Raw genomic sequence first — 20,831 nt, forward strand, 5'->3', positions numbered from 1 at the left:
TTCTTTTCTTGACGGAGTCTTGCTCTGTCACCCAGGCTGGAGTGTGATGGCGTGATCTCGGCTTACTGCAACCTCCGCCTCCCAGGTTCAAGCAATTCTCTTGCCTCTGCCTCCTGAGTAGCTGGGATTATAGGCACATGCCGCCACGCCCTGCCAATTTTTGTATTTTTAGTAGAGGTGAGGTTTCATCATGTGGACCAGCTGGTCTCGAACTCCTGACCTCGGGTGATCTGCCTGCCTTGGCTTCCCAAAGTGCTGGGATTGCAGGCATGAGCCACTGTGCCCAGCCAAAATGTGCATTCTTAATACATTTTGAAAAGGATAATGTGAATTCTGTCAGCCTTGGGCTTGTTTCACACTTTAAAACTGTCTTTGCCTACGGTATAAACAACTTGAATGTTCTATTTATTTTTAACATTGCCATCTGTCACTGTTAGATGCCAAATCTGAAAGATACAGCTATAGTTTGAGACTGAAAATTTAAAGTTCCCTATACTATTACACAACAAGGGTAACATAGGAAAAATATTCTCTTTGAATCTGTTATTAAATGTTATTTCTTAATATGTTCAATTATTTGTATATACAGAAATAAAATTAATCACCATATCCTGACCAAGATAGAAAGTATCCATGGTACCTTAGGAAAAAGAAGGTAAGAGTTTGAGAGAGAGAGAGAAGAGGAAACAAAAAAGGTGGAAGCTTATCTGTAAGAAATTGTCATTTCGTTCAATCACCATAGGGCATGATACAGTGGAAGATGAGGTCTCGGTGGGGAAAGGTGGAAGGGGAAGCACATGTTTTCTTTGTGTTTGTTTTGCTTGCAAGTCACTGAGGAGCTGTGTACTAACACTTTTCTTAAAGGCTTTATGTCATAGCTATTCTCTCTTCAGATATTTATTTTTCCCAATTCTCTTTCTCCTCTCCTTTACTTACCAGTTACATTATTTGATGTTGTCTCACAGATCTCGGACTCTGTTCTTTCTTTTTTCTTTTTTTTTTTTTACTCTGTTTTCTTTTTCTTTTCTTTCTTTCTTTTTTTTTTTTTTTTTCCAGACAGTCTCGCTCTGTCTCCCAGTCTGGAGTGCCTTGGCGTGATCTCCTGTTTTCTTTGTCTCTCTTTTTTTTTGTTTTCAGTTTGGATACTTTCTATTGTCCCACCATCAAGTTCAGTGATTCTTCACTCTGCTATGTGTAGTCAGTCTTCTCTTAAGCCCACCTAACACATTCTTCAATTCTCACATTTTTCTTTTCTCGAATAAAACTAGGTGGTCTTTTTACAATAATTGCTATGCTGGAATTCCCCATCTTTTACATCATCTACCTTTTCCACCAGAAAAAAAGAAAGAAGAGGGGTGGAGGATAGAAGAGAGAAGAGGGAAAGAGTGGGAGAAATGGAGAACAGTGAAGAAAAGCCAGCAGAGATTTCTGAGGCATTAACTTCTGGAAATAAAAGACTAGTGATTTAGACAACCTTACCTCTGAGGACAGTTAAAAATTTTTGACAGAGGTATAAAAAATATCTTTGAAGCATTAGAGAGTTCATAAAACTGTAAGCAGTTGTTGTGCTAAGGTGAAACAGAAGGAAATCTGAAGGGTGACCCCTGCATATAGAGACATTATTCCCCTAGGATATCTGCTGATGGAGTAGAGGAGGTCGCCACAGTGCAAGGGGAACAAAAATTGGAGGGCAGAACCCATCAAGACAGAGTTGCTGAAAAATGCCCCAAGCTTTGAGTTGGAATCTTTGTAGAAATTGATGACTGATTCTAAAAGGTATGTGGAAATACAGAGCCAAGAATACCCAAGACAATTTAGAAGAACAGAAAAGTGGGAAACTTACTGTAGTGTCAAGATATATTGTGAAAGCTTTACTCATTAAGACATTGATATAGATGTACAGGTAGACCAATAGATCAGTGGAACAGAATAGAGTCCAGAAACAAACCTGTGTCTATATAGATACTTGATTTATGACAAAGGTGGCATTGGAGGGCAGTTTCAAAAGAACAGTCATTTCAATAAAAAGTACTGAGTCAACTGGACATTTGAATATAAAGAAAAAGAAGCCTCATGATCTTTATTTAACCCCATACACAAAAATCCATTCCAGGAGAATTACAAATCTGTATGTGAAAGAGGAAACAATGAAACTTTAGAAGATAATACTATAGAATATCTTTATGACCTTGGCTTAGACATAGTATTAATTATAACTGAAAAGCTTAATAATTAAACAATTTAAAGCAATAACTTTTATCATAATATGCCATTAAGATAGTGAAAGGGCAAATCACAGTGTGAAGGTATTTGCAGAATGTGTATCTGACAAAGGGCTTGTAGAGAATCTTTAGGAAAAGGCAGATCAAAGCCTTATTGACTCTTTGTTACATACTTAACCAGAATAGTTAAAATTTAAGGGCAACAATGTCTGAGTCTGGCAAAGATATATATTAATAGGAATTCTCATATGCTGATGATGGGAATATTAATTTGGGACAATCATTGGCATTATCTATTGCAGTTGGTACACAGCTGTAACCCAGCAGTTCCACTTTTAGATGTATATAGAGATTCATGTACACAGACGAAGACACATGCATAGAAATGTTGATAGCAGTTTTATTTCCATTTGTTAAAAACTGGCAAAACTTATGGGTGTATACATGGTGGAATGAATAAATGAAGGTATGTAAAATAAATTCCTCTACACCAGTAAAAATGAATGAGTTGAAACTATTTGCAACAACATGATTGAATCTCACAAAAAATAGTATTAGAAGTCCTGATGTACCCACTTACACTGTAAAGTTTCATGTATACATTCACAGAGTTCAAAATCCTAAGAGTTCAAGACTGCTCTGTGGTATTAGAAATTAGGATAGCAGCTACCTTTGGGGAGGAAAGAGGAGGTCAATGATTGGGATGGGCAGGAGAGAGGATTCTGGAGTACTGGTAATGTTCTGTTGATCCAGGTGGGAATTATACAAAAATGTCATGATGTTGAGCATCTTTTTGTGTGCTTATTGCCCATTGTCTATTTTCTTTGTATTAATGCCTATTTAAGTCTCTTGCTCTTTTGAATTGGTCACTTTGCATTTTAAAAAAGATTTCACCCATCCAGATGAATATTCCTTGCAGCATTGCTTTAATACATAAATGTTGGAAATCGTATTTTCAAAAAATACTTTTGGTACTTTTGTACTGTAAAATACTTTGCAACCACCACAAAGTAAGTATAAGCCTACGTAGTAAACCAGGGGATTTTTTTCTCTGATACATTGTTAAATGAAAAGGCAAATTACAAAACAGTAAAATCCCATTGTAAATTCATAGAAGGAGGATCTAGAAGGCTACGTACGTAACTCGAAAGGGGAATGGGATTATGGAGACAGAAACATTTCATTTTTTCTCCATTTGCCTCCTGTATTGTTTTTAATTTTTTTTTTTATTTTTTTAATTTTATTTTTTTTGAGACAGGAGTCTCGGCCTTGTCGCCCAGGCTGGAGGTGCAGTGGCCGGACCCTCAGCTCACTGCAAGCGTCCGCCTCCGCGGATTCACGCCCATTCTCTGCTGCCCCAGCCCTCCCGATAGCTGGGACTACCAGGCGCCCGCTCAAGGTCGCCCGCTATTTTTTGTATTTCTGGTAGAGACGGGGTTTCACCATGTAGGCCAGGATGGTCTGATCTCCTGACCTCGTGAGTCAGCCCGTCCGGGCCTACCAAAGTGCTGGGATTACAGGCTTGACCACCGCGCCCGGCCCTGTTTCCATTTTTTAATAATTAAAATGGGATCATTCCCTTGGCCCCTTCTCAGGACTCACAGGTCAGGAGGAGCATGCAGGTGAGTGGGTGCAGAGGCCAGGATGAGCACTTCTGGGCAACTGGTAGAAGCAGAACTCTGTGCAGGCCCACGGCAGCATCTGGAGGTTACCCATGACTCCTGGAGCCCCAGAGGGCATGTGTTACAGTGTGCTCTTTTAGCTTTGCCGTCCATGGGTGGCTTAAATGTTAAACAACTCAGTGGAGGGTCAGTGTGACAGCCTGTTGTACCTGTATCCAAGTCCTTGTCTGGGGTCCAGGAAGAATCAGGACGCACAAATGAATTGAAGGGTGGTGGTGAATGTGGAGAATTTTATTGAGTGGTAGAAGTGGCTCTCAGAGGGATGGGGAGCTGGAAAGGGGATGGAGTGGAAAGGGGTCTTCCCCTGGAGTTCGGCTGTGCCCAGCTGAACTCTCCTCCGAAGTCCTGCCGTCAAACCATCCCTCTTAAGTCAGGCTGCTTCTCTCAAACATCTGGCTGCTTCTTTCCTTCTCTGCCGTTCTGCCGCTCTGCTGGTAGGGCCTGGGGTTTCTACGGGCACAGGATGGGGGGGCGGGGCAGGCCAAGGTGGTTTTGGAAAAGGCAACAATTGTGGGGGTGGGAAACAGGAATGCATGTTCTCGCTTTGGGTCATAGGTCCAGGCTTGAGGGTGTGACCCTTGCCAGGGACCACCCTCTTCTACCCATTGTTTCCCTTTCTCCAGCCTGTATCACAATGAGCATGCATTATTTTGTAGAATATGAAGAAATAGATTGTAATCTCCTGTTAACTGTACCCTGCCCAAATAGGTAATTTCCAGGATTCTTCTTAATGCATCTACCCCATAAAATGGACACTAGCGACACTAGATTTAATGCAGATGTTTATTTACCTGTGTGAAAAGCATCAGGGTTAAAGGGACAAAACCTCAGGCAACCTTGGGTTCAATCCCTGTGCCACATTTTACTGTCTGCGTATACATCATTTGGCTTCTCTGATTTTCAATTTCCATATCTAAAAAGTGAGGCAAGATTATTATTTCAAAGATGAGGGATAAGGTACTTAAGACCCCTGGATGCTTAATGAATGTCAACTGTTATTTACTGATTTATGTTTATTTACTATGTTATTTAAATTCATGAGTATCAGAAACTATGCTTAATTTATATAGATACTTATTTAAGATACTATTTATTTGATATAAATCTACATGCCAAGATATCACAGTTGTGTTAGTCTGTTCTAGCGTTGCTGTAAAGAAATACCTGAGATTGGGTAATTTATAAAGAAAAGAGATTTAATTGGCTCACAGTTCTGCAGGCTGTACAGGAAGCATGACACTGGCATCTGCTCAGCTTCTGGGAAGGCCTCAGGGAGCTTTTAATTATGGTGTAAAGCGAAGTGGGAACCGGCACCTCACGTGGCGGGAGTAGGAGCTAGAGAGAGTGGCAGAGAGTGCCACATACTTACACAACCAGATCTCACAAGTATTCACTATGCAAGGACAGCTCCAAGCCATGAGGGATCTGCCCCCATGACCAAAACACCTCCCACTAGGCCCCACCTCCAGCATTGGGGATTACGATTGAACATGAGATTTGGGTGGGGACAAATATCTAAACTATCACAGTGCATGACTGAAACAAATTCGTTACAGTAGTTTTCACAGAACCATGGTGGGTGAAGGAGTTTGCATCACAAATTTCTGTTTTTTTTGAAGACAACTTTTTTTCAGTTAACAGATATACATTAAAGGTGAGACTTTTTTTCTGCAAGACTAGTTAAGAGCATATGTGAGAAGACAGAAAAGAGTAGAACAGGGAAATAGATCTGTAACTGACGTGGGTACAGTCAATTGAGATAACTCAGTACCTTTGGACCAGCCGGGCTTTTATTTGTGGTAGTGTTTCAGGAAACCAGTCCTCTAGTATGTTGCTTTTTATGTTATTTTACTTTCGGTATTACCTAATTCCAGTTGTCTTATTTTAAATTTTGACTTGCTTGCTCCTGGATTGTTTCTATTTTCTTTCTTGTTTCAGTTTCCAACACTTTTTGCTCTTTTGTAGTCAGGTTTCTTTGCATGTCACTTTAGTAAGAAGTGACCACACATTTATATATCAACTAAAAGAGGTCCAGGTTTTTACTTACTCTCTTTGGAGTATTGCACTGAATATGCTTCCCATTGAACAAATGCTTACATGTGTTAAGAATCAGATTGTTAAAATCCCTACCTTTAGAAGCACTGATGTGAGAATCAAAGGAGTACTAAACTGCTACAGTGTCTTGGGAAGCTTTCTCCCCACATACATTCCAAAGAATAGATCAAGATAATATTTTCTCACTCTGTATCAGGGGAAAACAGAAAATTTATAATACCATGTATTTATAAAGTGCTTTAGGGTTTATGAATACTTACATTTCCATTGTTTAAATGGGTCATTAATCTGGTCACAACCCTGTGAGCTTGCTAGGGATAGGGAATGTATTTCCATCCCTCCCCTTCCTACCCCTTTTTAACAAATGGAGCAACTGGAAGCTTAAGACACTTGCCTGAGGCTTCACAACTAGGATTTACTGAAATCTCCTGATACCTAATAGTAATCACAGCCAGCACTTACATAGTCCTGTGTGCCAGGCCCTCTGCCATGCACTTGACGTGGGTTAACTAACTTGTGTGCAATTAGTTAATTCAAAACCCAGAATTCTGCCCACTGTAGAACATTGAATAGACATAAAGATTTTTGTTCTCTCTGTCAAAACAAAAATTTAATTCCTTTTGCTTTTATTACAGTAGGAATAAATAAAATGTGTTTGCATTTTTATAAGGCCTGTATAAACAGAACAGAAATTAGGGCAAAAGATGGGCTAAATTGAGGTTAAAGAGAATTGCTTACAGGAACCTACTTAATTTGCTAATTTTGTTTTCAGTCATCATCCTTCCTAATGCCACTTTAATTTAAAAAAATATTTTAATTTTTCCTCACTATGCATAAAACATATCCCCAAACTGTATTATATTGTAGCATTCCCAGTCATTCTTTTCAATTTTCTTAGTCTAGTATTTCTCCCTGTGTACTTGACTGGAATCTCCTTGTGTTTTCTGAACATGGCACGTGGCTTCATAGCTTTCACTTTGCTCCTTCTGTTCCTACACCCTGAAATGCCTTCCCCATTTTGGCCAGTTGAAATCCTCCTTATATTTCAAGACTCAGGCCAGAATCCGCTTCTTCCGTGAAAGTTTCCCTGACCCACCTCTCCCTAATCCCATCTCCTCTCCACCACTAGTGCAAATTTAATAGCAGTTATTTCACATATTCACTAAACTGTGCTTTCTTCATAAGTGACAAACATGTCATTCATCTTCATCTCCTCCCCAGGCAGTGTGTATAGTGGTTACACAACTAATGCCTGTTGAATTAATCCATCCTGGTATTTATCAAATTAAAATTTTAGAGTACAGCTTTCATCATGTAACTCTTATCTTCAGAAAATTTGGGTGAATTTCTCCCTCTATGCCAGAATTAGGTAGAAAATTTTTAGTGTAGAATTTAAGGTGTTTCACAAATAGTGGAACTAACTTATCTTTTTAGCCTTTCCCCCCCACACACACACCCCCATTTCTTACCTACATTCAGCTTCACTAACATGTTTCCTTACTCTCCTCCCAAGATACTCTGGGCTTCCCCCTCCCCTCACCTGTGACTGACTTACCATTTTGTGTGTGTGAAGGTTCCCTAGGCCACTCTTTGACAAACCTGAATTTGCATTCAGCTCACCTGAGTGTACATTCGTTTCTCTCAAAAAAGTTTTGAGTTTGATACTTCACTTTCTGTGTGTCTTTTTTCCCCACTACATGGTTTTGTTTGTTGGCAGATGTATTTTATAGCAATTTGCATCTTTGATATGGATGCTCCAAAACAGTTCTTGATTGATAATTATAAGCATGAACAGTTTTCAATATAGTCACCAAAAATGTTTCCTAAACCCATATGCCCTTTAGTCAGTGCTGGGAGTAGCCCCCAATCGGTCTTTTTCTTGCCCTAAGTAAAGAGGCTTTTCCACTTTTGACCATTTCCAATATTCATTCATTCATTGATCAAGAATTTATTGAGTGCATACTAAGTGCTATGGCTAAAACATGAACACACCAGACAGAAATTCCACCATTTTGGTGTTTGTATTCATGTGTGACAAGAAGGGGAGAAGTAAATAAATAAACAAACAATATAGTATGATAAATAAGGGCTATGAAGAGAAATAAAGCTGAGAAAGGAATGCCAAGACTAGGAATGCTGGGATGTGGCTTAGGTGGGGTTATAATTTTCAAGGGAGGGAAGGGTAGTCCTAGAATGGCTCATTAGAAGCCTCCTTTTGAACAAAGACCTGAAGGAGATGAGGAGGGGAGATCTGCATGTATCCAGAGGAAGAGCTTTCCAAAGATGGAACAGCAAGTGTAATGATACCGAGCTGAATGTGTGTCACACTTGGTAAATGGTCAGGAGGAAGACCACATTGGCTAGAGCAGTGGGTAAAGAGATGAGATGAGGTCAAGAGGGGAGAGGGATCAGATCTTCTCTGGGGGTTGGGTGCCACTGTAGGGGTTTTGGCTTTTATTTAGAATTAATTGGGCAGTGGAGACATTGAGCAGTTTTTGCTTGGTTTGATTTATCTTGTTAAAAGGATCACTTTGCTTGCTGTGTTAAGAGGAAAGGCAGAGATAGGTAGAAGAAGAGGGGCTGGCAGTGGCTGTTGAAATGAGCCAGGTGAGAGATGATGGTGACTTAGACCAGTATGGTAGCTGTGTAAGTGATGAGAAGTGATCTGCTTCTGGATATATTTTGGCCATGGAGCTGGCAGAATTTGCAGACATACTGTGAAGGAATTGAATCATTCAGGTAATTTTTTTTTTTCTTTTTCTTTTTCTTTTTTTCTTAAGGTGGAATCTTGCTCTGTCACCCAGGCTGGAGTGCAGTGTCACAACTTGGCTCACTGCAACCTCCACCTCCCAGGTTCAAGCAATTCTCCTGCCTCAGCCTCCCGAGTAGCTGAGTTTACAGGCATGTGCCACCACACCTGGCTAATTTTTTATTTTTAGTAGAGACAGGGTTTCACCATATTGGCCAGGCTGGTCTCAAACGCCTGACCTTGTGATCCGCCCGCCTTGGCCTCCCAAAGTGCTGGGATTACAAATGTGAGCCACTGCGCCTGGCCCCATTCAGGCAGTTTTTATGATAGAATGATTAGAATGAAGCCATTGCCTTTCCAGTGTATTCTCTTGTTGCCTCTGCCACCCACACAAAGATACATCCTAGTCCAACATAGGGGGATAGCCACCAAACATTTTGTTAAATATGAGAGAAAAACAAGTGACCTCTCTTTTATTTTGAAATAATTGATCTCAGAGGAAGTTGCAGAAATAGTACAGAGATCCCCTGGACTCATCACTCAATTTCTCCCAGTTGGAACGTAACTATATGGTAGTACATTATCAGAACCGGAAAACAACATGGTCACAATACTGTTAACTAGATGCAGACCTTACTCCAAATTCTCCAGCTTTGGCAGCACTCGTTTTCTTACCATGTATTTTTATATGGCATTAGAGTACAGCTTTTTGGGTTTCAGATGAGAATTATTGTCATTAATTATGTAAATCTCCCACACACAGGCCAATAATTGTGGAATACAGTTATTCCTATCAATGTTTATATGTTAAGTAATATATAGCATATATTACTTAAATAACATTTTATATATAATATATATTAACATATATATTACATAACACATATAAACATGGATGTTTATATGTTGAGTAATATATGGGGCTTACGGATTGTTCTAAGTATTCCCAAATGGCTTTTCTACAGTAAAAATATGTACTTTCTTTTTTATCACTCTCTTCCTTCATCCCTCCTTCTCTTCTTTCTCTCTTTTCTTCCTCTCTCTCTTTTGTCTTTCCCTTGCCCTCCCTTGCTGTCTTTAGTAGTAAGGAAGAGGTTGGGAGGGAGGGATGTTATTCATTTAAAATTAAAGAAGAGTGGCTTTGCCTACTCCGATAGGAGTAAATTTTAAGAGCCTTATTTCCTATTCAGCTACATTTGTAAATCCACAGATGTTCCATTGGTAAAGATGAACATGTTTTGCTCTTGTATATTGGAATTCTCTATGGTCTTTCTTATTTTAAAATCACATAAATTTATTTTTTTGTTGTGGACTACCATTTATCAACAATTCTATGCTCAAAACTATGTTCAAAGAGGAAGGAAAGAATAAATTCAATCGACAGCAGAAGATTTTGGTATGGTGCATGATGAATCCTCGCTGGATAGGTATCTCGTCTCTTGCCAGTTGCTATTATGGGACCTTGGCAAATTGCTTATTAATCTCTCTGCCTTAGTCTCTTAAGACTATTAATAATAGAACTGCCTTCATTAGATTAGGATAAATAATGTTTTTAAATACCTAGAATTGTGTGGCACATAAGTGCTATAATGCTATTTTGTAAATTAAAAAATACCTGAGAGTAGAATTTACGTTAATATTAGTAAAAAGTCATTGGAACAGAAAATATGTAAATATTTTCCGATTAATTTGTTTCTTCAATAAATAAATAATTGGGTTAACACAGTTCAGTATTATTATTTAGTAGAAGTATTGAATCTCAGTATTTATATTGTATTTTGCAAATAACTAACAATAATCTTTAAAGCTTTAAAAAGTCACAAATTGAGATTGAATGCCGCTTTGATAATAGTTGCCAAAGATTTTCAGTTTTGCTAATGAATGTCTCTGGTAGAGGAAAGTAAGTGCCTTGGTACTCCATGGGTGAAGGAGAGTTACATATTTGACATCTGTGTAGTGTATGAAGGAGAAGGTTATACTTGGGAGAACTTGTTTAATTCTGGATTTCCCATTCTGAAGAAACCTTTTTTATTTTTTTCCCTAATAATTGCATAAGAGATTGTCTTAGAATTTTTCACACAGAGACTGTGTAAGTTGATAATTAAAAAAATGTGTTAGTGGAATAACAATCTTAGCTCAGTATCAGCAAAGATATTAAAAGATTTGTTTTCTCAGCCTATCCTGTTGTTTTAGTGATTCAGCCTTTTACTGGCAGTACTTCCTACTTGATCAATTACTTTTCTTATTTTAAAGGAGCCTAAAGTGCCATCATTTTTATTGGATACACTGTCTCCCACCTACTTAGCAAACAACTGACAAGCAATTAACTTTTTAAAAGAGAAAAGACAATTTAATATCAATTTCATATGGTGTTTTCTGAGCAGGAAATGCTCACCTGTGTGGGGTTGATGGGTGGAGCTCTTCTGGTGAAGCCTGTTCTGCAAGTGTGAGTTTAGGCTGGGGCGTTTCTGTGGTGTTGCAAAGCAGTATGTGCTGAGAGAGGAGGATTAAGCTCCTGGAGGCAGAGCTCTCCCACACACTTGCTGGCTTATTGGGCTCCACCGACTGGATGAAAACAGGGCCAAGAAGAGTGCTGCTGCAGGGGGTCCTGAAAACAGCTGGAACCTGGCAGTGATGTGGGACCTCACTTGGAGTTAACCTGTGGTGGTGAGGTTGGAACCAGTGTGATTATGATTTATTTTCTACGCTCATGTACGGAATGCAGAGCTGTTGTATCCTGATGAATCTACTGCTAAATATAGTCATTTGGAATAATTTTAAGTATTGATCTTAAAACTTGTACCACAAGAGGTAAGCTGATCTCAATCAGTCATTTGAATATTTGACTCAAACAATCTTCAGAATTTTCATTGAAACTATTTTAGATTATATATGGGCACATGCTACCTTGGTTGCTCTTAGGTGAATGGTTAATTAATTATTTAGAAATTCAGCAATTGAGCATTAGTATTTGTCATGTTTGTAGAGAGGTGATTACTTTTTGAAGTAGGTTTTGCTGATTGTACAACACAGATGGTTATTTTCCCAGTCGGTTTCAAGAAATATCTTTTTTTCTCTTATTTCCAATTAGCTTATTTCTTGTTTTCTATACATTAGGTTAATATAACAAAAATTTTTATGATTAAAAGAACCTGCCTTTATTTCTTAAGCTGCCAGCTTATATCATATTTTAATTTTTTTCCTGGTGGGTTAATAATATTTCAATTATTGATTAATGAAAATGGCCAGTGCTAATACACTTAAAATAATTTGGTAGACTGTATAAAGAGGCTCCTTAAGTTTGCATAAGGAAGTAAGCTTTCTGGCCTTTTCCCTTCAAGTATGGTGCTTCCCCCCTTCATTGGTATTGGTATTGGAAAGGATAACCATCTCCATCCATAAAATATTTTGTGTTAAATCTCAGAGATTTTACCACTAAGATGGTATTCCATATGTATATGGTGTTTCTTTAGACCTCAGTAATAAATGCCTTTCATTAAAATAGCATGGAGACCAGAATTTTCTCTGAATCACAAATCAGCCCTTAATAGGGCTGATTAGTATGTTCAGCTTCTTAACAGAGGTTGAACATTTTTCTTTCCAGTGCTTAAATGATACCAATATTTTAATTTTCAAAACCATAAATGGGGAATTTCAGAATTTAGAGCTCTTTTCATAGTCAGCTTTTAAAAAAGCATCTACTACTCATATAATAATGGTTTGAACTACAATTTCTTTTTTAAAAGAAGAATGCTATATGGCATTTAGTGGAAGATATCAGAAATCTAGAATGTCTTAGGTTAAGTTTATATTTAAGAAAATTATAGGAGGAAGGACTAGAAAGTGATGTCATGTTCTCAGTCCTGAATCCAGGATAGATAGCCAGATTCCATGTTCTGGAAAGCTGAGTCAGTTTTCTGGTTAGCCCTGTACCGCAGGGATTCTCAAAGTTTTCAGATCGAATGTAACAAGAAATTGTAGTAGTAATAATAGCTCCTATTTATTGACACAGAATTAAACGTTTGGCACATACATTTCATGTAAGCATCATAGTAACCTTAGTGAGAGCTGTTGTTAGGGTCATTTCCATTGTGAGTGAAAGAATTGAGACTTAAGTAGGTAATTTGCTCAAGATCTTGCAATTGGAAAGTGATTAGGGACTGAATTATAACCCTTTGGTCTGATTCCAAAGCCTATTTCTTTAACAATAACTCATTGTCAGTTCCATACTCACCAAATATAGAACCTTTCCCCTCTACTTCCTGCAAATCAAAACAAAACCCACAAAAACAAAAACCACCTATGATAGTATCAGAGTTTCACACCAAACTTCATAGCTTAATAAAATGCAGAGAACTATGTGACATTAAAGTATGTATGATTACATTTTAATATGACAAAACTTTATCTCAAAAGAGAGTTTTTACACCGTTAAAATTAAAGTTCTAAGTTTTCTGATTTCTAGAACTAATCTATGTTTTGGTAGTCCTGTTACCTTTGATGTACCTGAATTCCTAGGAATATGTGTTTGTTATATTAAATTTTTGTAAGAATACACAAACATGTCCTCCTGAAATAGTACTAGCTTTTAAGCTTCTTATCAAACAGTACTAGTTCATGCTGGAAAAATAAGAGCCTAGACAATTTAAAATTTCTTAGCAGGTTTTAAAATCTATATTCTGTATATAATATCCCATTCCAATGTTAAAATACTTTAAGTGTCAGGAATTTATATCCACTTCATGTTTTTTCCTCCTGCTTCTGGTAAAATGCAAATCTTCCTTTTGTTCTGTTTTTAGAAATGAAATTAGTCATAGTCTCTTATATAATAACTGAGTTGGTAAAGTCAGCAAGTTAAAAATACTTCTTACTTTGATTTTGTACCAAGTTGGGAAACAGAACCAATCGTATTTATTATTTTAAATTTGTAATTTAAATTTTGAAATAAAATTAGTATCACTTTTAGCAGGAAAAGGTGTAGCTTATTTATATCAAGGTAAAATAACATAACCTGAATTTGTGCCTTCTTTGATATTTATAACTGAAATCTGAAGCTTCTAGAAAAGTCAGTGTATAATGTAGATAATAATAGTCTTATCTTAACCATATGACCATTTTCCCAAGGGAACTATGATTTTTAAAGGTCTAGCATGAGCAGGTTCCGTTTTGTAACAGTTTTTGTACTCCTCTAGGAAGGGCAGCAGCATAGTGGTGTTGCTTTGGTTTCATCTTTAACCTTAGAGAAGAGGTACAGTTTTATTCAAATATCCCAATATTTTAGTTAACCGTTGGTATGCCATTCAACATGAGTTGTGCTGATATTCTGAAGAAGCAGTTTATGGCCCATTTTCTGCTCTCTTTTCTCTCAGTGAATTGTTTTTACCTCTTCTGTGTCTAAAAGATTCTTTTCTAAAATCTACTACAGATTTATTTTCTAGATCCCTTAATGTCATTCATTTGCATTCCAGTCAATAATGCCTTTAAAAATGGTCACTTTTCTCTCATAATTAGGTGGAACCCTGTTTGACTTATGTAACTGTTAGTAGCTTTCCCATTTTTCAGTTGAGAGCCATTACTAGTGGTGCTATTTTAAATGTAGCCTTGCATGTATATGAATTTCTGAGATACTTGGTTTTATTCCTTTGAGGTTGGAATGTTCAGACAGCAAACTGTTTCATTTAATTCCTGATCCGGCCCCAGATATCTTTTCTGTGACAGCTCTTGCAGCTGTTGTATACATCAGTTAAAGAACTGTGGTTTTTCCTATTCCAAAATTGTTTGTGATAGATTGATCAAAAATGATTCTGTACTTTCTTACTCCACAATTGCTTTGCAGTACATTAAAATTCAAGACTCAATTTATCTAAAAAAAATTTTTGACATATACTTGGGATAGGGGTGGGAAATGAAGCCCAAGGTTCAAAAACTGTTACGTTCCTGATTTTAAAAAAGTGGTTCCTAGAAAGACAGTGAGAATTTTGCTTTGTGAGCATCAACCTGATAGATTATAAGTTTTCTGAAGTTCAGAACCTACAGATAATATTTACCTTATTTTTCTTTTACTGCAGTAAACTCTTGAAACCTATGTCAAAAAATAATTTTTATAAAGTATATGGCATTTTCTAATAAAAAGAGTATTATAAGTGACCATGGTACTGTTGATCAAGGACTTGCAAGCAAATAAAGAAGTAAACAACAATATACCTTATGGCGTGACTAGCAACTGTGAATGTCCTTAACAATTAAAGATAGTACAAGCATCAAGTCCAAGAAACAGTTATAAGCATGTTATGTAAATTAGTTATGTACGGACTCCTTATTACGGCTAAGCATTCATGGAACTACATAATTAAAATTAATTTTAAAAGTGTTAAACCTAATATGCTTAGTAATCTTTAACAGTTATTTTTTATCTTAAATTTTATACCAGCCTTTTTCCAAGATGAGTTAGAGAGCCTAAGTTTTTTTTAACAGAGCTCTCCAGTTACGTTTTAAACAATGTCCTTTTTTTCTCCTGATAAATTTCCTGAAACTAAAAGTATGTTTCATAGATTTTAGAGCTTTGTATGCTATTCACACTTCATACATTCTCAGAGTACTTTATGATTTCTCAGGTATTTTCATTAAAATCTAGAATCATATTGCCTGGTTAAACTTTTCATTTTTCATATTATTAATCTGAAGTCTAAACTGCTTAATTTCCTTTTCTAAAATCTTACAGTGAGTTATCAGCAGAATCGGGATTAAAACCCTATCTCCACATTCTTGGTCTGGTACTTTCTCACTAGCACATGCCTTAGCCAATAATGGCATGATTGGATGAAAGACCTTAATTAGACTATAAGTCTTATTACTGGAAAACAGTAAAAGCTTTCAGTTACTAGGTCGTTGGTTCAAGGATGTATTTTTAAATCTTCAGATAGGATTGCTAACATTTTATGCTTACTACATGTTTTTACCACATATACAACTATGTATTTAGATATTATAGGATATTACCAAATAAACTAAAGAAAGTGAATTGAAATATGAATAATAAATTATCTTGATAATTAGAACTAGATATATAGAAGGGAGGAAAGGAATAAAATTTCGTTATTCTGATAACTCTTATCACATTTAAGTTTTACACAGACTGTGCTGGGAGATAATTAGAATTTATTTAATATACCTGTTTTTTTGATATCAACTTTTAAGGAGGTAAACTAAAATATTAGCTTAATAGATGGAGAGAAATCATTTGATAAAGGTCAACACTTGTTCCTTTTATATATCTTGGCAATTAGGACTAGGTAATTTCTTTATATTTAAGGTTTCTACCCAAAAAACCCAAGTGAATTCTATTCTTATTGGTGAAATAAGAATTTTTAAAGTCAGGAACAAAATAAACATTTATTGAGGGTCCAGTGAAGTTAGACAAAAAGAATTAAAAGGATTGGATGGGAAGAATCAAATACGTATTATTTGCAGATTTATAAATCCAGATGATACTACAGTCAAATTTTAAGAAATAATAACAAGATTCAGCAAGGTTGCTGAATAAAGGGTAGATAATCCAAAAACAACAATAGCACGTTTTTTAAGTTTTTCTGTCTAGCACTAAGTGCTTTATAATTTTAACTCATTTAATTCTCACAACAATGCTGTTGAGCATTATTTTTTAACTTTTTTTTTTTTTTTTTTTTTTTTGGAGATGGAGTCTCACTCAGTCGCCCAGCTGTGAGTGAGTGGCGCAATCTCGCTCACTGCAAGCTCCGCCTCCCGGGTTCACGCCATTCTCCTGCCTCTAGCCTCCCCAGTTAGCTGGGACTACAGGGCCCACCCACACCCGGTTAATTTTTTGTGTTTTTAGTAGAGATAGGGTTTCACCATGTTAGCCAGGATGGTCTCAATCTCCTGACCTCATGATCCGCCTGCCTTGGGCTCCCAGAGTGCTGGGATTACAGGCATGAGCCACCACGCCTGGCCCCTTGTTTTTCTTTTTTGAGACCTGATCTTGCTCTTGTCGCCTAGACTGGAGTGCAGTGGCACGATCTCAGTTCACTGCAACCTCCACCTCCAGGTTCAAAGGTTGCAGTGAACCTGCCTCACAAGTAGCTGGGATTACAGGCGCCCGCCACCACACCTGGCTTATTTTTGTATTTTTAGGAGAGATAGGGTTTCACCATGTTGGCCAGGCTTGTCTTGAACTCCTGATCTCGTGATCCGCCTACCTTGGCCTCCCAAAGTGCTGGGATTACAGGCGTGAGCCACCACACCTGGCATAAACTTTTTCATAGATGAGGAAAATGAAGTACTGATAATTTAAATATTTGTCCACAATTATACTGTTAGGAGCTGCAGAGGCAAGATTAGAACCCCAGAGGTCTGACTCCTGAGTCTACCCTTTACAACCCTGCTGATTGCATTTCTGTACAGCAATAATAAATGATTAGAAAATGGAATTTAGAAAACACCATTTTATAACATCAAGAAAGCCATAAAGTTCCTAAGACTATCTATAACAAAAGTTCATAAGACTTTTATGAAAGGAAATTAGAAACATTTATTGAAGGACATAAACGAATTGTAAATAAGTGGAGAGATCTATTACGTTGATGGAAAAGAAGACTCAATATCATAAAGAAGTCTGTGTTCCTCCAAAATAATCTATAATTCAATGCAGCTTCAATGAGATTCCAAAAGTTTTTTTTCTCCTCCTAATTTGACAAGCTGATTCTAAAATTTATGTGAAATGGGAAACAGCTAAAAATAAGGCAGTTTTAGAAAATAATAGTAAATGAAGGGACTCATCTTTCCAGTTATTAAGACTTACAGATTAAGAAAGTGAGGTATTGACAGAACTGAGAGAAATGAGAGAACTCAGAAACAGACATCTTACATGCTATATGCATTTTTCACATAAGATAGAATCAGTCTTACAGTTCAATGGTGAAAGGGTTATTCAATTAAAGGTGACAGAATAGTTGGTTATATATATGGAAAAAAGTATGTATCTCTCCCTAAAATACATGAAAAAACAAAAGTTTTTAGGAGAAATAGGACAATATGTTGATGACTTCTAAGGAAAATATCTTAAAAGTACAGAGTGATTCCTGTACCTAAAGACATTTTAAAATGAAAAGACAAGCCATAGACTTGGAGTCAGTCTTCATAATATGTAAAGGATTCGTTTCTATAGTATGTGAAGAATTCTTATCAGTAAGAAGAAGAAAACAAAATAGAAAAATGGGCAAGGATTTGAACAGTTAATTTCATTGAAGAAGAAAACTGAATGGCCATATGAAACATATGAAAACAATGCCTGTTCCAATTAGCAGTCACAGAAATGCATATTAAAGTGAAATATAATTTCAGAAATTTGGCAGAGCTAAGTAGAACAAAGATATGAAGAATGAGGACTGAAAAATGCATCTAATTAGAGTGTATATTGATAAATCATTTTAGATAATATTTTAGCAAAGTTGAAATATGGTTGAAAAGTAGCATATTCTACAACCCAACAATTTTCGTCCTAAACATGAGTGCCAGAGAAGTCCTGTCACTTGTGCCCAGGGAGACACCAGATTATACATACAGTGCAGTCATGATTGTAAGAACAAACACTTGTAAACTCTGACAGCAGGAAAATGGAAGTATAAGTTGTGGTACATACTTAAAAGAGAATATTGTAATGTAGTTTAAGTGATATACTGAGCCAGAAGTGCCATGGATAAATCTCAGAATACACAGTTTTGCAGAAAGTTTGATACCAGATGATTCCGTTTCTGAATTTGAAAAACACGCAAAATGTTAGTATTGTTTATGGCTACATACACATATTGTTATAGTATAAAGACATGGATGGAAATGATAAATGCTAAATTCAGGATACAGGTTCTCTGTAGGAGAATAGGATAGCAGAAACAGAGTGGCTTCAGCTATATCTGTTATACTTAAGGGAAAAGAATCTGAGGAAATAATGTGGCACAACGTTAAGATTTGAAAAACCTACATGATGGGTACATGGGTATTTATCATATTATTCTCTTAAATATTTCTGTATAGTCAAAGTATTGAGCAATTTTAAAAAAATAAGTACATTGACATTGGGCTCTAATACTTTCTATCAGTTCCTTAGCTCCTGATTTTCCAGGGCAGTCGCACCCCAGGCCTATGTCTTCTGGTCATGTGTTCCGGTTAGTCTGTGCTAAAACTGGTCTCTAGAGACTAATGTGAATACAAAGCGAATTAAGCATTAAGCCAGAAGGCTTTTAACTAGTAGTCAGGTTAAAACTAGGTATAATACAATAGGAGTTTTGTTTCAGCACTTTTTTTCAATTCTTAACATTTGTTATATTTTCTTTTGAAGAGCAGAATTTTCAGAACATTTTAGTTCATTAAATGGATTTGATAGTTGTCTAGAGAAAAATCCTTCATATTCATTAGTGTGAATAGATACATTGTGCTTTAAATAAAAGCAATTTATGGAATTTTAAATTAAAATTCAAACCTTTTAATATTTGTTTAACATAAAGTACTTTAAGGTATGCAGCAGAGACTGAGAATGATAGAATTTGTGAGATTATAAGAGAACCTTAAATATTACGTAGTGCAGTTGCCTGTATTTGGATTCTCCTTGCTTAAATTTCTACCAAGTGGTTATCTAATCTATGTTTGGGAACTTTGAATAAAAGACAGGATATTGTGTAAAAAATCCACTGGACATGTTAAACATTACTCTCATATTTTATTATACCTTTGGTCTAATCAGAACAGTCTGCACAGGTATTATATATTCCCACCACTACATTCTAATTTTGTCTGCTTGATGTTGTGAATTTATTACCTTTCCTAAAACTTGATGTATATAATCAAATAAACTTAATGCTGAGGCCATTATCTTGGGACAAACCATGTTCCTATACACGCTCAGAAATTAATATAGGCCCAGATTTGTCTTAAGTCGGTCTAGAAGATTTCTGGGAACCAATTCCTAAAACTTTAGAGAAAGTATTATGAGAAAGCAAGAATTCGTTGGGATTGCTGGGGAAGTATTATACTGGTGTAATTAAACAGCACTGCCCTGCCTCTTCATGCCAAGGTTCACTACGGCTTAATGAACTGCATGTTTTTTAGTATCTCTCTATAAACTGGTTATTGGTACCATAAAGATTTACCTTGGAGATACTAGGTTGTGTGTCATACTGCTAAGGCTTTTAACTACTGGAAAGACTGGTCTGGTAGGGTTTGTCTTTGGTTTAAAAAAAGATTGCAAATATAAAGTGTGTCATGTCTAAATAACGTTGTGGCACATGTTGTATTTTAGCTCTCAAGCAGGAAATCTGAATACAAAGTAGTGTGGTTTGCTTTTGTCTAAGTATTGTTTTACATTTTATTTTTTATACGTTTTATCTGTAGAAATACCACTGGTATCATTTTAGTGTCTCTAATCCAGGATGTTTGGTGGACCTTAACCCTCACAGCCTTGCTTGTCAGTGTTCTTCTGTAGAAGTGGGTTTGTAAGCACTTAATCATCTAACTCTACACCCTGCTTTCGTCAGTAGAAATCTTCTGATATAATGGATAGTATTAGATACTTTGCTCCCCAAAAGGTAGTAACTAGTGATATTGAACAGGAAGGCAACAGGTGGAGATCAGTGCTCGTGTCTCAAATAAGCTCTTTTTGGTTACTTTAATGTCTAAGAAATGGGAAGAAAGTTTAAAATGAAGAAAACTAATTTATAGTTTTGCTCAAACCGTACTACAAGGCTACTGTAACCAAAACAGCATGGTACTGGTACCAAAACAGAGATATAGACCAATGGAACAGAACAGAGCCCTCGGAAATAATACCACACATCTGTAACCATCTGATCTTTGACAAACCTGACAAAAACAAGAAATGGGGGAAGGATTCACTATTTAATAAATGGTGCTGGGAAAATTGGCTAACAATATGTAGAAAGCTGAAACTGGATCCCTTCCTTACACCTTATACAAAAATTAAGATGGATTAAAGAATTAAATGTTAGACCTAAAACCATAAAAACCCTAGAAGAAAACCTAGGCAATACCATTCAGGACATAGGCATGGGCAAAGACTTCATGTCTAAAGCACCAAAAGCAATGGCAACAAAAGCC

At 36.6% G+C, this 20,831-nt stretch overlaps 1 protein-coding gene across 2 annotated transcripts in view; it reads left to right on the plus strand.

The window, feature by feature from the left end:
* Window positions 1-20,831, plus strand: part of ARHGAP32 (Rho GTPase activating protein 32) — a 173,354-nt gene that overhangs the window by 96,047 nt on the left and 56,476 nt on the right. Inside the window, exon 1 of one of the 2 annotated variants that reach the window (XM_017871180.1) lies at window positions 11,142-11,519. The exons of the other annotated variant lie outside the window; for it this stretch is intronic. The gene's annotated coding sequence lies outside the window, so the exon portion shown is untranslated. Of the gene's footprint in view, window positions 1-11,141; window positions 11,520-20,831 lie in introns of those variants that run through there. 2 annotated transcript variants of the gene reach the window in all.

Source organism: Rhinopithecus bieti, unplaced genomic scaffold (genome assembly GCF_001698545.2).
Source record: "Rhinopithecus bieti isolate Rb0 unplaced genomic scaffold, ASM169854v2 scaffold_5750, whole genome shotgun sequence".
NCBI lineage: Eukaryota > Metazoa > Chordata > Mammalia > Primates > Cercopithecidae > Rhinopithecus > Rhinopithecus bieti.